We start from the raw sequence: 15,335 nt of genomic DNA on the forward strand, positions 1-15,335 counted from the left end.
AGGTTTGGTACCATTAAAACGATTAAACCCGCTGCATTTGTTTGCACCTGTCCTAAGTCAGGAATCTGATGTTCAGTAGTTGTCGTTTGTTGATGTGGTTCTTAAGTGTTTCTCGTTTCTCGTTTTTTATATAGATTAGACCGTTGGTTTTCCCGTTTGAATGGTTTTACACTAGTAATTTTTGGGGCCCTTTATAGCTTACTGTGAGTCAAGGCTCCGTGTTGAAGACCGTACTGTGACCTATAATGGTTTACTTTTATATATTGACTTGGATGGAGAGTTGTCTCATTGGCACTCATACCACATCTTCTTATATCTATGGACCAACAACAAACTTTGAATTGTCTATTTCAAACATAAACGTGACGAAACAGGGTTATTTCAATGTTGAATTGTGAGGTTGTTTTAATGTTAAGTTTAAACCTACATCCAATAAAAAATCGACGTTGAAAAAACGCAGAAAAATAATGGTATCTCATTGACAGCATCACCTTTTCAATCTCAAATTTCAAAACTAACTGTTCATTCAACGTCATTTCAACATTGTATAAACTTTGGAGTGCCTGCTTGGAAATGATGAACATTACCATAAAGACGACCTGTGCAAAATAATGAAATAATAACTCGTGCTAACTCCTTCTGGTGGGCTCTCTTATGCTTAATATCATCATCCCAACTTGTAAAAAAACAACATCGGGTTTATCATCAGCTATAATTTTCCAAAAGCATGGTAAATAAGTACATTTTGATTGCAAACTCACAGTGCCACTACCAAAACCAACAATAATTTTACCCCAATATCTCTTCAACAAAGAGACAAATTTGATCAACCAATACGTGTATTGCATAAAACAAAATCGTGTAATCTTTATGAATGAAAGAATGGTCAAAAAGCAACTATACGTTTGTCCATGATGTAAGCATAAAATAGTTAAAACACAAAAAGATTGTTCGCTTTTACCTTAAATTGCAAAAAGGAATTCGCTCCAGTCCAAAATCATCCATAAAGTTAACAAGTCAAAAGCTGATGATAAAAGGAAGCACAGAACATATACACGTGAACTCGTGCAGACCCCGCAAGATCATTGACCAATAAAAAGATGTAATCCAATCATGCACTGGTCATACGTGTTATCTCTAAAAGTGAAAACATGTTATCTAATTTCAACAATTTATCGTTTAATTAAGTATGATAAATCTGACCCACTGACCAGTACAGACACATCATAAATTTACAGTATAAATATCTTCCTCTTTATTTAAGTCTGAGCAATAAACAATTATACAGAATTAATCTTCCTTGCTGTCTTAAATGATTGTATTCAGCTTTTCAATTAGCAAATAAAATTGGTTATCTCCACGCTTAAAGTCATGACGTGATCGTTCAAATGAGGCTGGTTTAAAGTGGAAAACTTTTGAACTTTTAAAAATCAGGAAAAATAATAAGGAAGAATTGGACACCCTGTTTCAAACCCCGATTGACAATAAACACAATCTGTTTCGAGCACATGTACCCGTGACTTAGAAGCCATTCACAACTTTACATCAACTGAATGTGTTGTTTTTAATATCAACGTCGGATGTAATAGATATACGAAATAAAACATGATACTTTAAATAGACCTATTGTAAGTTTAAGATATATAAGTTAATTTTGTATTTTCAAAGTAGTGCTGAAGACAAATAATTGGGAAACTAAGGTAAAAAAAAAAAATACACAACTTCAGCACCTTTATTCTATAACTCAAGACCATCGTGTATCATTTGTGAAGTAGACACTAAATATTTATGTATTAGGTTTGGTATTTTCCGATGAACTTTTTGAGAAAAAGGACGAGACGTTCTTTGACAAAACCCTGGCTCATTAAATTTTTGCTAAGACACCGATTCCGTTTTACAAAGTCTGAGTATCAGCTGCATGCTCTTGAATATCGTTGAGAAATGTATAATCAAAACGCTGGTGAATCCTGAATATTGCTGCTAAGGTGAAGAAAATTTATAATTTCAAAATTGAAATCGTCTCATTTGTCATACAATCTGGTACTGAGATGACTGCTGTTGTCAAATTCGAGGTAAATGTCTAGAAATAATGCGGAGGAAGCTGTATTTGTGATTTCTTTAATCTGTAGGTCAGATGAATATACTTATAAGATACAATCAGAAAAGTTTGGACTGTTAATGGAAAGTAGATCATCAATATACCTGTAGGTGAAACTAAATAATCTAGCTTCTTTGATCTTCATATTTTTACAAGTGTCTGAAGGAACTCCGACTCATATGAAAAAAATAAAACATTGTCCAGAAGAGATGCATGGTTGGATAACAAGGGGAAGGAGACACTGCAAAAAAATACACTCTATAAATTTCTTCGGATCCGAAGCACTATTCTAGCTTCACCATAATCAGGCCTAGGATTGCAAGCCAGGGATGCATAAATATGTAGAAACATTGCTAGGAGTTTTATGAACAAAAGGAATTCGAATATAAGCCAAATTCTTTCCAACTTTGTTCGTGGCAGTTCGCACCTTAGTAGCTATAAAGTATCTTAATCTATCAACGGGTAATTTTAAAAAAGTATGTTATAAATCAAGTCATTACGGCAGTACCGACTATTGAACTGCTGCTACAGTGAAAGACTTTCTATAAAGTCGAGTAATTTTTAAAATTCTGGTCATGTAATCTGCTGAGTTTGTTTTTTCCTCAATATAAGAGTAATGTAGACATGTGGCATTAAGATAACTATCCTTTCTCAGATCTGGCAATGACTCCATAGAGTGAAGCAAAATTTACTTAGTGATTCTGTTGTCTAAAGCAACAGAAGTCACTGCTTTCCAGTCACATGACTTTTTTTCGTTAAAACCAAATGCCATATTGGTTGCAGGTGTTAGTTACCATCAGTAATGTTTAAATGGAGTAATATACATAGATTACTTATATGTTGTTATAGAGTAGATCTACATGTAAATCCTAAGATATAAGCTATAGTTACGTGTACCTAATTAGACTACAATTTTTACAAAACTTGACAGTTGACATTTTCATGTCGCCTTTAGCCTATTACTGTCTTTCATGAAAAGGCATCCAGGTGACATAATTTCAACGTTTATGTTGTTATAGAAGAAAAGGTCCCAGGACGTGGATGTTCCTGTAAATTAAAAGCTAGACAATCAAGTGTTGTAGTTTTGCTGCATATTGCTTTAGCAGCAAAAGACAACTAATTGTTCGTAAGGCCTTCTTTTGGATTAAAGATGTCACCAAGACAAGTTTTAATTCTGTTTGTGCTTGGAATTTCTTGCAATATTGCACAGCAGCGTGTTTTAAGTCGCAAACAAGTTAAAAGTAAGTTTTTAAATATTGCATACAATTTACAAATGTTCTCGTTCGTATTGAACATGTAAGGTAAAATTCATCATTGGAACGGATACAGTGGTTATAGGTTCATTAAACTACATGAAGTTACCAAAAGCCGTGGGCAAGTTGCAGTTGGTAAAACCTAGTTGACATATTTTATTGAATAACATTAGTACTTATATTTGCAGAATTCAATTAAGTATACGGAACAGTAAAGGCAGTAGCTATTGCATCAATAAACTCGTCATAGATACCAGGATTGAAATTTTGTATTTGCGCCAAGGGAAACAACCCATGTGATTTGCATATTAGAATTATTTACATCTATTTCAGTGACCTTAAGGAATTTAAGGATGTGCATAATTAAGGATTTTGTTTGCATATTATATACGTGTTTTACTCAAATTATAATATGGAGCCAAGCGGTATTTGTGGTATGTGCAAATACATATGGATCTTTGATATGCATAAGCATAAATTCCACCGAAGAAAATTCCATAGAAAGATAAAAGATTGATCTTTGTAAAGCAACATCTTGCATGCCTGCCAACTGCAACAGTCTTTTAGGATCCCGGAAAAAATCTTAAAATTAGCAATAATCTTAACGGCAAGAGATAATCGGGTACACTATTGTACAATCAGGCGTGTTTGAATTGATTGTCCTGTCCTGAAAACGTGCTAAGCAAATATATCGTCTCGCTTCCACTATTTGAATTTTAATTTCCATATAGTAAAGCTACATGTTGATATAATAACATTAAACATTCAACGTACAAAAACATGAAATATACGGGACATATGCAATACCTGTCTAATGAGTCATAATAACAAAGTAGATGTTTTTGAATAAAAAAAAAGTTTCGTGCTACTCGAATGTTTAAACTTGAAGTGTATTTCTGACTTATGATTTACACAACTCGTTCAATCATTTTTTAATTACAATTTAGGTATTTTAATATATATATTATTTTCATGAAATATACCAAAAAAGAAAAGTCGGACACACTTTTCACTCAAACATCCTTACATTTTTAACTCAATGACGACAGACTTTACTTGTAAATATTTTGTATATATAAGATAAATAACTTCAATAAAATTCCATTTTAAGTGTGTGTTATCTAGAGTAATTAGTAGGGATGTCAACAGATCTGAAATTTAATATTCGAGTACTCAGTCATGATACTCACGAGTACTCGAGTACTCGGATAAATCTTTCACGTCTGGTGAAAAGTATTGATTTTTGTTGGGATGCGGTATATTTGTTATTACCTTTCATAAACCAAAAAAATAATATGATGACTTCGCTTGACAACTTAACGAAAGACATATTATCATATACTTTGAGTAAATAACTTATAATGTTTACAGTATGATAATAGCATTAAATTAACGTGAATTTCATATTTTCCGAAATGGTGTTTAGCAGGCTGATATGAAAAAATTATCACATACCTCCGGCTATTATGACATGCCTTTCCGTAACGTTATCGCATGGCATTCCGGCGTTACTCGGCAAAATCCGGAGATCACACCTAAGGTAGCAATATACAGTAAGGAAAAAAATATCAAAATGTACTCTCATAAATTTTACCATCCCCTTTTCCTTGCTTTCTTGCAAATCAGGCTTACTGTTTGTGTCATATATGTGTATATGTATGTAATCAGTATCTTCCAGTAGTTAAAATTACAAAATATTATTTCTTTTTGGTGTATCTATGGCAACAATCTGTATTTATTTGCTATAAAATATTGCAAAAAGGGGGGTAAAGATGTCACATAATTCCCAAAAATTTGGCCAGAAGTATAATTTCAATCCCTTGGAGTGATACCTTTTCTGAAACTGCTTACATATATCTATCAACAGATCAAATAAAAACCATGTGTCTTTGTCTTTCGTCTCATTTTTTTTGGAAAATTGCGTCAAAAAGTTCAAACAGTCAAACAGAAAATAGCCCATAAAACATGTAAAAAATAGTCTTGATGTTCTTATAAACCAACTTTGAAGGCTAAATTAGTACTCAGCTGTCTAAAAATGTATTTTATTGCACAATAACATCCACAGGGGCCATAATGCGAAACCACACTCCTAACTGTGTATTGCTACTTCAATGGTACGTTTTCAGTGAAAAACATAACAAAGTAGGGCACAAAATAATTATTAGGAAACAGGAAAATATATAATATAAAACACAGAAAAAAAAAACAAATGATACAATAAATGCATTTTTCAAAGTTTACAGCATAATTGAGAAAGTTACTTTACAAATGTTGACCTTTCCAAACAGTGTTCATTATGACTTGTTTTGTTGAATTATCGTCAATATAAAAATATATTAAACTGTTGTTTTTCTCCTCTGTTGAGGCATTTGATAGAAAGATTTCATATCAGATGTATTACATTTGGCGTCTGAGTTCCATAAATTTTTCCCTTTTTAAACTTCTACTTGAGAACCACATAAAAGGATCAATATATTAAACTGTTAATTTTCTCCATTGTTGAAGCATATGATAAAAAGATCATAACATGTCATTTTTCATATCAGATGTATGATCAGCCCTTGGTCAATATCAGCCCTCGAGCCTTCGGTTCTTGGGCTGATATTGAACCTTGGGCTGTAATAATCTGATATTATTGCAGAACTCAAACTGTATGACTACAAAATATAACGTAATCCTTGGTTATGTGTTTCGATCCTCTTTTTTTGTGTCATTTGATCAATGAATAACTGACCACCGTTTCTAAAAATAACCTATCATCATAGAATAAAATAATAATCTAGTGTATCATTGTGTCACATATTGATTGAAATGCATATTATACATAACATTAAAACATACATAGAACAATCAATACCAAACCATATCAATTTGACTTATGAGACACATTGCACAAAATATATACATGGTCTTAAAAATCAAACGATACTTTGAAATTCTATTTTTAAAACTAATAATTTGATTAAAAAGTATTTTCAACATGAATAAAACGAAAAATAAATATTTACTTTACATCTATATAAAACTTCAGACATAGGTGAAAATATTTACGTTAAGATATCACTTTAAACTAATATACATAATGTAAATAAGCAGAACTAGTTACAACAATTTATTCACGGTGAAAAGTTTATGTAAACAATTTACGTCGCATGAATAACTTATAAATACTTTTACATAAAAAAAGCTGAATCTCGGAGCAGTGCATGCTTCTCAAAGTATCGAAACTATGTTGTGAACATTGTGAGTAATGCCCAAATTTAATTCATTATATAGAGAACAGTTCGATAAAACATGTTTCTCAGTTTCAACACTATTGTCCGAACAATAAACACACAGTCGATCTTCAACAGGTATTGGCGGCCTGGTGTTTCTTCCAGTATCGATGGCTAACGGGAACGAGCCTACACGAAACAGTGCCATTACACGTCAGTACGACCGTACAATACTTTTTTTGAAACATACGTTTCCACGGAACAGTTACTTTTATATTGCTTGTATGTTCTAAGTCTATTTCCATTATCTTTTCCGCAATCGTTTAAGAGATCGCTCTGCCATTCTGTGTTATTTAGGATGTTTACTTGTTCAACGACTTTTTTCATGGCTGCTTTTTTACTTATTGTCACATCACTAACAATGTCCCTAATTTCCAACATGTTGACCGTCTTGTTCACCTCCGTATTCCAGCCTTTCCTTCGACATGATATCCAACTCGAGATATTAAACACAGTTCTTCAATGAAGCAATTATTCTTTGTGTGTTCATGTACCTACTTAGAAATATGCTAATAAAACCATCAATATGTAAATAAAGTCCGACTTGAAAGACAATCTGTATCATCTGTTCCCGTGGAGTCAGTAATTTTGATATAACGACTTGTACCATAAATTTTCAACAAATTATTGGACTAAACATTATATCTACAAAACGATATTTAATTATCAATTAAATGATAATAAAGTTTCAAATAAACATTTATTACATCGAATGTACATCTCATGCCAATCACGCTTACAAAGAGCTCTTGATTAACAATCAAATCTAAGTTAAGTGTACAGCTTGTGATGAGTTATAATTGATCCATGAAAGTGTTGATCCGTGTACAAACACCGTTACAAATGTCTCTAATCAGTTGCTGAATTTAAATGTAAGACGTAAGATTTACGGTGAACTGTATTTACGTTGTTAATGAATATCAATTAGTATTACGAAGGGAATATTTCAAAGGGAACTTAAGTCAGGGGAAATGTCTCAAGATTTTTAAAAGGCAAACTAGTTTTTAAGTACTAAAATTTTACTCGAGTACTCGGCCTTCCGAGCGAGTATTCGAGTATCAATGGTATCAATAAGCTACAACGAACAAAGTGTCAATATGAAGCACCTGTACCAGATCTGGGTAATTACAGACATAATAATGAAAAAAAAAAATCAAATACATAATAAAATGTGGCTGGAACATGCTCTCTTGGTTTAAACCACATGTCAACTGAAACCCGGATGAAGTAACAAGGCGGGCAAATCTCATATTAGGCGTTATCAATTAAGTAAAACGAGAGTTGCCTCCCATTGTACTCAAGTTGCAAAAAGCCGTAAAAGTACATTGAATGATGCTTTATAGCTAATAAATAAATTTGTCTATTCAAATACAAAAAAGTTAAATCACAAAAATACTGAACTCCGAGGAAAATTCAAAACAGAAAGTCCCTAATTAAATGGCAAAACCAAAGCACAAACACATCAAACGAATGGACAACAACTGTTATATTCCTGACTTGATACAAGCATTTTCTTATGTAGAAAATGGTGGATTGAACCTGGTTTTATAGCGCTAAACCTCCCACTTGTATGACAGTCGCATCAAATTCTATATTCTATAAAAATTATATTGAAAACGATGCGTGAATAAAACAACTGTCATGTAAGGATCGTAATAATGCCATCTGAATGAATTTTTCGGATTTCAAGGACTAAATTGACAGCGCATCATCCCTAATAATGGGACGTTTTTTACGATAGAATCCTGACTTTATATGTTAATTGAAATGCGTATTTATCACATTTCTTGAACAAATATTTCATTTTTTGGCAGTAGTACGGATCAGCAATGTCAAATGGATTCTTGATTTCGATAATCGCACACAATTCTCGAAATTTTGTAAGTATTTGATAATGTCAATTTGATTGGTTTTGTTTTTAACAGTTACGACACCTCTGTCTAACCCATATGATAAATATGACCAGTTGTGCAGTTACTACAAGCAGTTATGTAACTGCAAAAGGATTCGACAGTTTTGTGTTGATCCGTCTTGCTGCAACCCATCACCATTTGCTGTCATCCGAATGATTGGCCAGATGATAGAGGAGGATGACGACTGAATTATTCTTCAGGTAAAAAACGTTTTCTTTCTTATAACTTGCACCGTTTGAATGCGTTGTTTCATTTTAATAACGTGTTTAGGTTCAACCTAGCAGGCAAGCTTTTCAAACATAATGGTTTCTGTCTGCCATATTTGTATCTTAAGCAGGTATCAGCCCGTTGGTTTTCTTTTTTTGACCTGTTTCATGTTTTGTTATGCAGCGTCCTTTTATATCTTACAATACGGATTGGGGTTTGCTTATTGTTGAAAGTCGTACAAGAGAGGCGATAGATACCAAAAGGATATTCAAACTCAAAAGTTTAAAACAATCTAACAAGACCATGGCCGAAAACGAAAAACGACGAAAAAACAAACAACAGGACACAAAACACAACATAGAAAACTACAAACCAAACAACACGAACCCAACCAAAAAACTTGGATGATTTTAGGTGTTCTGCAATGGTAAACAAATCATGCTCCAAATGTGGCACACGTTGTGGTGCTCATGTAAATAAAACCCGGTGATAAGTCGAATTCGGTAGGTCACATTCTAAGAAAAAGGACAGGATTGTGGTTACGGATATTCGAACAAATCCGTCGTCATATGTAAAACAGATTTTCCCTAACGGTTAACAAACTCGTGATGGCGTACGTAAAATTTTCGAAGGGATGATTTCAAATTCATCACTTGGAACTCCTATAAAAATAAGGAGATGTAGTATGATTGTCAAGGAGACAACTATCCACTAAAGTTCAAATGAAGTGGATATAAGCTATTGTAGGCAACCGTACGACCTTCAACAACAAGAAAAACCCATACCATATAGTCGGCAATAAAAGGCCCTAACATGACAATTATGAAACAATTCAATTGAGAAAAACTAACGGCCTAATTTAAAACAAAACAATTTACGAAAAACAACATTACGACATGAACCAACGACAACTACTTAACTACAGGCTCCTGACTTGGGACAGGCACATTAAGAATATGGCGGGGTTCAACATGTTTGTGGGCGCTCAACCATCCCCTAACCTGAGACGATAGTGTAACAGCACAACATAAAAACAAACTATAAAAATCAGATGAAAAAGGCTTAACTCATCAGATCGATACAAAGCAGTTCATTACTTTCTTTGGAAGCAACAATCCTCCTTCAAGGCATTCATGTTAGAAATGTAAGCTCTGGAATATCGTATCAACTGGGAGATATTTACTCCATATGCAGGCGCTGCCGAAATGGAAAGTTCACAATTGAGAAGCTGAAATCATATTTCTTGTTGTAATGTTTCTTTTTATCAACCAATGGCATGTTGACCTTTAGATGACTGCATCTATGTCTTTTGGTCTCTGCTTAAAAGTTGTCTCTATGGCAATCATTATCAACTTATGTATATATACATGTATATCAAACATAAATGTTCTCCTAATGTCATCGATATTGATAGAAATCGACATTGGAAATACCTTTTTGTACATCTGAATCAATTAATTTCACCTGAGATAATTTTGTGAAAAGGATTTAACATCCTAAAAGAATATTAAGACTATGCAAAGATTTCTGTCTCTGAAACCAAAAACAATAAAGAGCCTTGCCGTATCCTTTGTTTTCCTTTCTGATTACAAACGGGATATCACATCCTAATTTTTACGGTAATACATTGTTTATATTGCCCATTAATTTAGAAACAATCTATGTAAACTAATTGAGCCTTTGAACTAACATATTCATAAACGTCGTAAAATTAACGTTGTAGTATTGTGATATTTGAATATATAATCGTTATTGGTACTAACACTGATTTTAACTTAAATAAATTATTACATAACTTGATATACAACTACAAACACTTGCGGTCCAACATACCTATATTTTGTATTGTCATTATTTATGACGTCTTTACATATATACAATCCGTTTGATGTATACAGTTAAAGATATAAGTCTGGGAAAACATGATATATTTATTTATTGAGATTGGCTTTGAACAAGCTTTCATTAATTGCGAGTAAACTTAAATCGATACTTTTTTTTGTGGTTCGTGTCGATCTGATTATTCAAGCTCTATCCAACGGATTTCAAAGTTTGCTGTTATATTATGCTGTTATACTACGTACACTGTCGGATTTTATGGAGAGTGTTTTGCACCAACAAATATGTTTAAAACCTCAGTGACCTGGGTGACAATCAATCAATCAATCAATCAATCAATCAATCAATCAATCAATCAATCAATCAATCAATCAATCAATCAAACACAGGTATATTTGTTATAAATTTTTTTTTTCATTTAATTTTTTCTATTAACAGGTTATTATTTTTTCCAGAAAACTTGGACATACATACTTCAACTACCTGCTTTTTGTAGTGGACATTTATGCTACAACCGACTGCTATATGTAGTGGACATTCATTCTACAATCGCCTGCTTTAAATAGTGGATTTGCATACCACAACCGCCTGTTTATTCAGTGAACATATACAATACACTCACTATATATACGTTAATGAACCAGCAATTATTATAGTCATGATGAAATGTAATAACTGTATAAAAGGGAATAGTGCAGTTTTTCTTTTTTTTTTTTAAATAATACCCTTTTAATTGATTTATCAATTGGATTTCAATGTTATGACAAGTTTTTCACAATATCCGCCTTATCAAGTGTACTGCAACTGATGAATGATGCATACTCTTTATTAGGAATTTTCCTGAAAAGAGGTAGAAGGACATGTCATCCCGAATTCCCGGGAAAATGAACGCTGAATCCCAAACCCCTGAAAATATAAAATATTCTCTCCCGGATCCCGAAATATCATTTCTTAATACCCGAGTCCCGATAATTGTAAATCCCGTATTTTCACATGAAAAGGCCTAATCCCGAAGTCCTAAAAATATCCTTCCACCCTTCTTTCGTCTCATGACAAGAAATGTTCATAATCAGTTAAATCCACTTCAGCTGTATAGATGAGATATTCTCATTTAAAGTTTGGAAGCATTTTTTATGAGATCCAAGCCATTCAATACCATTCAAAGGATTACACAACAACGTTTAATCTGCTTGATATCATGACTTTGATCTACATAATCTAACAAACAGAATCGACCGAGAACTGAAGATGATGACAAACAATCGATTTGACTTTAAGGATGTTCTTGTTTTTGACTTTTTGTTAGATATTCGGAATCCTCTAGTTTCGTGCCACTAATAATTTTGCCTGCTAATCTCTACTTTTCTTTTCATAAATTTATTACATATAGTTTAAAAAAGCATTTTTTGAAATATTAATAAATCCTTGTTACTTTTTCATAGTTTTAAAAGAATAAAAAAGTACTAAAAAATAAATGTTAAATTTAAGAAAAGTGTAGAAAGAATCATTTCAATTTTCAATTAATTATATTTCAAAAACAACGACTTAACACTGCTTATGTAGTAGTACTTAAGTCAAGAAATAATTCAAAACAAGGCCAAGATAAGTATATTCACTGCTAGCAGAAATATTCATATCTCGACACTTAAAGTCATGACGTTATCGTTCCAATGAGGGTGGTCTGAAGTGAAAAAAATTTAAACTGTTAAAAGCATGAAATAATTAAGTCAGTTATACATGTAACTAATTAGCCTAAAATTTCTACAACTTGACATTTAACATGTTTATGAGTCTATTACTGTCTTATGAAAAGGCACCCAGCTACCAAATTTACAAAATGTATGCTATAGACGAAAAGGTCCCAGGACGTGGATGTGCATGCAAAGTAATAGCTAGAAAATCAAGTATTGTAGTTTTGCTGCATATTGCTTTAGCAGCAAAAGACAACTAACTGTTTGTAAGGTCTTCTCTTTGGATTAACGATGTCACCAAGACAAGTTTTAATTCTATTTATCCTCGGAATTTATTGCAATATTTCACAGGAGTATGCTTTAAAGCGCAAACAAGTTAAATGTAAGTATGTAAATATTGCATATATTTTGCCAGTACTTTCGTTCGTAGTGCATTTTTAAAGATACGTTGCAGTTTGTAAAACTAATTGACATATGTTATTGAATAACATTAGTATCTGCATAATTCAACAAGATGTATTGAACAGTTTGAGCAGTAGCTACAGCATCAAGAGAAACATCCCATATAATTCTATTCAGTTCACTTACATGAACAATTCATGGTTTCCTTTTCGCAAGAATGCAGAAAAAAGATACCATTATTAACGCAACGTCATAACAGTATCACAAATTTAATAGAGTTTATACATATACAGGCTGATTTCCAATTGAAATTAAACATACGAAATTGAACTCGTTTTAGAGAAGCCAAGTTGATATATTTGAATTGTTTACATGAGTTTTAATGGCCTTTAAAAGTTTAAAATAGGTGTATAATTTAGGATCAATTTTGCACAATTCATGGTTTCCTTTTCGCAAGAATGCAGAAAAAAGATATCATTATTAACGCAACGTCATAACAGTATCACAAATTTAATAGAGTTTATACATATACAGGCTGATTTCCAATTGAAATTAAACATACGAAATTGAACTCGTTTTAGAGAAGCCAAGTTGATATATTTGAATTGTTTACATGAATTTTTATGGTCTTTAAAAGTTTAAAATAGGTGTATAATTTAGGATCAATTTTGCATATTATACACCTGTTTTTACTCAAATAATAGTATGTAGCCTAGAAATATTTGTAAAGTTTAAATTAAAGAGAAATGTGTACAAAACAGTCAATTACGGTATGCAAATATATCTTGATCTTTAATATGCATAAGGACGAATTCACCTGAAACAAATCCACAGAAAGATAAAAGCTTGAATTTTTAGGACTAATTTTCATCTTTGCCCACGGCAATAATTTTTTGGGAAAAAATCATAAAAATGGGCAATAATCTGATCGAAAAGAGATCAAAAGGTTCACATTTTTACGTTCAGTCGTGTTTGAGTTGACTGTTTTGTCCTCGAAACTTGTAAAGCAAACATATTTAATATATCATCTCGCGTCAGATTCAATTAATTTCATATATTAAGGTTCCTGTTGATATAATAACATTAAAAATTCACAGTACGAAAACATGAAATACATGGTTTCAATGAAATACCGTTATAATGAGTCAGTATTAACAGAGTAGGTATGTTTGAATAAATGTTCGTGCTACTACCAATGGTAAAACTGGAGGTGTTATTCTGACTTGTATTTTATTCAATTTTGTTCACTCATTTTTCAATTTATGCATATTAATTTTTTTATTCATGAAATATACTAAATTTTGACGAATAAGAATACTGACTGCATAGGTATATTGAATGTGTATGTAGCAAATGTCTTGAAAAAAAAATGTTAAATATGTTGACAGTTGCACGGATCAGCAATGATAAATGGATTCTTGATTTTGATTATCTCACAACTCTAGAAATTGTGTAAGTATTAGATAATGACAATTTGAATAATTTTTTTCAACAGTCAGACCACAAGTAATAAATCGTCTTGTAGATGGAGTATATGACCCGTTGTGCACTTACTACAAGAAGATATGTGACTGCGTAAGGACTCGAGAATTTTGTGTTGATCCATCTTGCTGCGAGCCATCACCATTTGCTGTCGACGGAACGACTAGACCGAACATGCCGAAAGAGGATGACGACTGAATTATTCTCCAGGTAAAAACGTTTTCCCTCTAATAACCAGCTGCATCGTTTATATGCGTTATTGATATACAAATACGACCACTTATGGTCCTTCACATTTATATTTTGCATTGCAAGATATCATGTTAATGGCCCGAGAACACAGTTATTTTGTAGTGGATTTCTTTTAGACAATAAATTCAAATTAAAAAAATCACACCTGCTCTATCTCAAAAAATATTTTTACAGTGTAGTGTACTACTATTGGGACAAATAATATCAAAATTATAGAAACTTCTACCAGCTCTAACTCAAAATATTGACAATTCTGTTAAGGGGGTCTAAAATTCAGTTTGACAGCTTCAGGCGTACTAACTTTTGACCTGTTTTAACTGGACCAAATCACTACTTAACATAAAGATTCAGCACCCAAATTTTTTAAACATGTAATTTCATCCCCTTATTTAATATTTCATGCATTAAATATCAAGAAATACATTGGGAAAGTGTATAAAAATGAATGCAAGTTATACACTGTTCACACTAGGGACTATATTCGAAAACCAAAGGACGATAACTGTGTCCTTGGACCTAATGACGTCTTTACATTAAGTACGTTTGATGTATACTGTTTAGTATATTAGTCTGGGAAGACATTGTATATTTATCAGTTGAAATTGGCTTTGAACTAGCTATCAGTAACTGCGAGTAATCTTAGATTGATACTTTGTGTTGTTTTAGATAATTATTTTTGGATAAGAACTTCTGGATAATTTTAAATCTCGATCTTTCTCTGAAATCAACACTTTTGATTTTTCAACCCTGTGTATCGCCATTCACCATGTAAAATTGAAAAATCGTCTAAAAGAAATTATCCACAATGCTTTTCAATATCAAAATTGTAGCTTACGCTTTACATTTATTTCTTTGAGATACCATACGGCATATTTTGTAAATAGTGAACAAAAATGTAAGACATGCTACGCAGAGGAACAAGT

At 32.3% G+C, this 15,335-nt stretch overlaps 1 long non-coding RNA gene across 1 annotated transcript; it reads left to right on the forward strand.

The window, feature by feature from the left end:
- Positions 1–3,054: 3,054 nt before the first annotated feature.
- Positions 3,055–11,282, forward strand: LOC127719935 (uncharacterized). Its single transcript, XR_007990554.1, has 3 exons — positions 3,055–3,339; positions 8,552–8,739; positions 11,041–11,282. It is a non-coding gene; the product is annotated as an uncharacterized LOC127719935 (long non-coding RNA).
- Positions 11,283–15,335: the final 4,053 nt, after the last annotated feature.

Source organism: Mytilus californianus, unplaced genomic scaffold (genome assembly GCF_021869535.1).
Source record: "Mytilus californianus isolate M0D057914Y unplaced genomic scaffold, xbMytCali1.0.p SCAF_11, whole genome shotgun sequence".
Classification (NCBI taxonomy): Eukaryota; Metazoa; Mollusca; class Bivalvia; order Mytilida; family Mytilidae; genus Mytilus; species Mytilus californianus.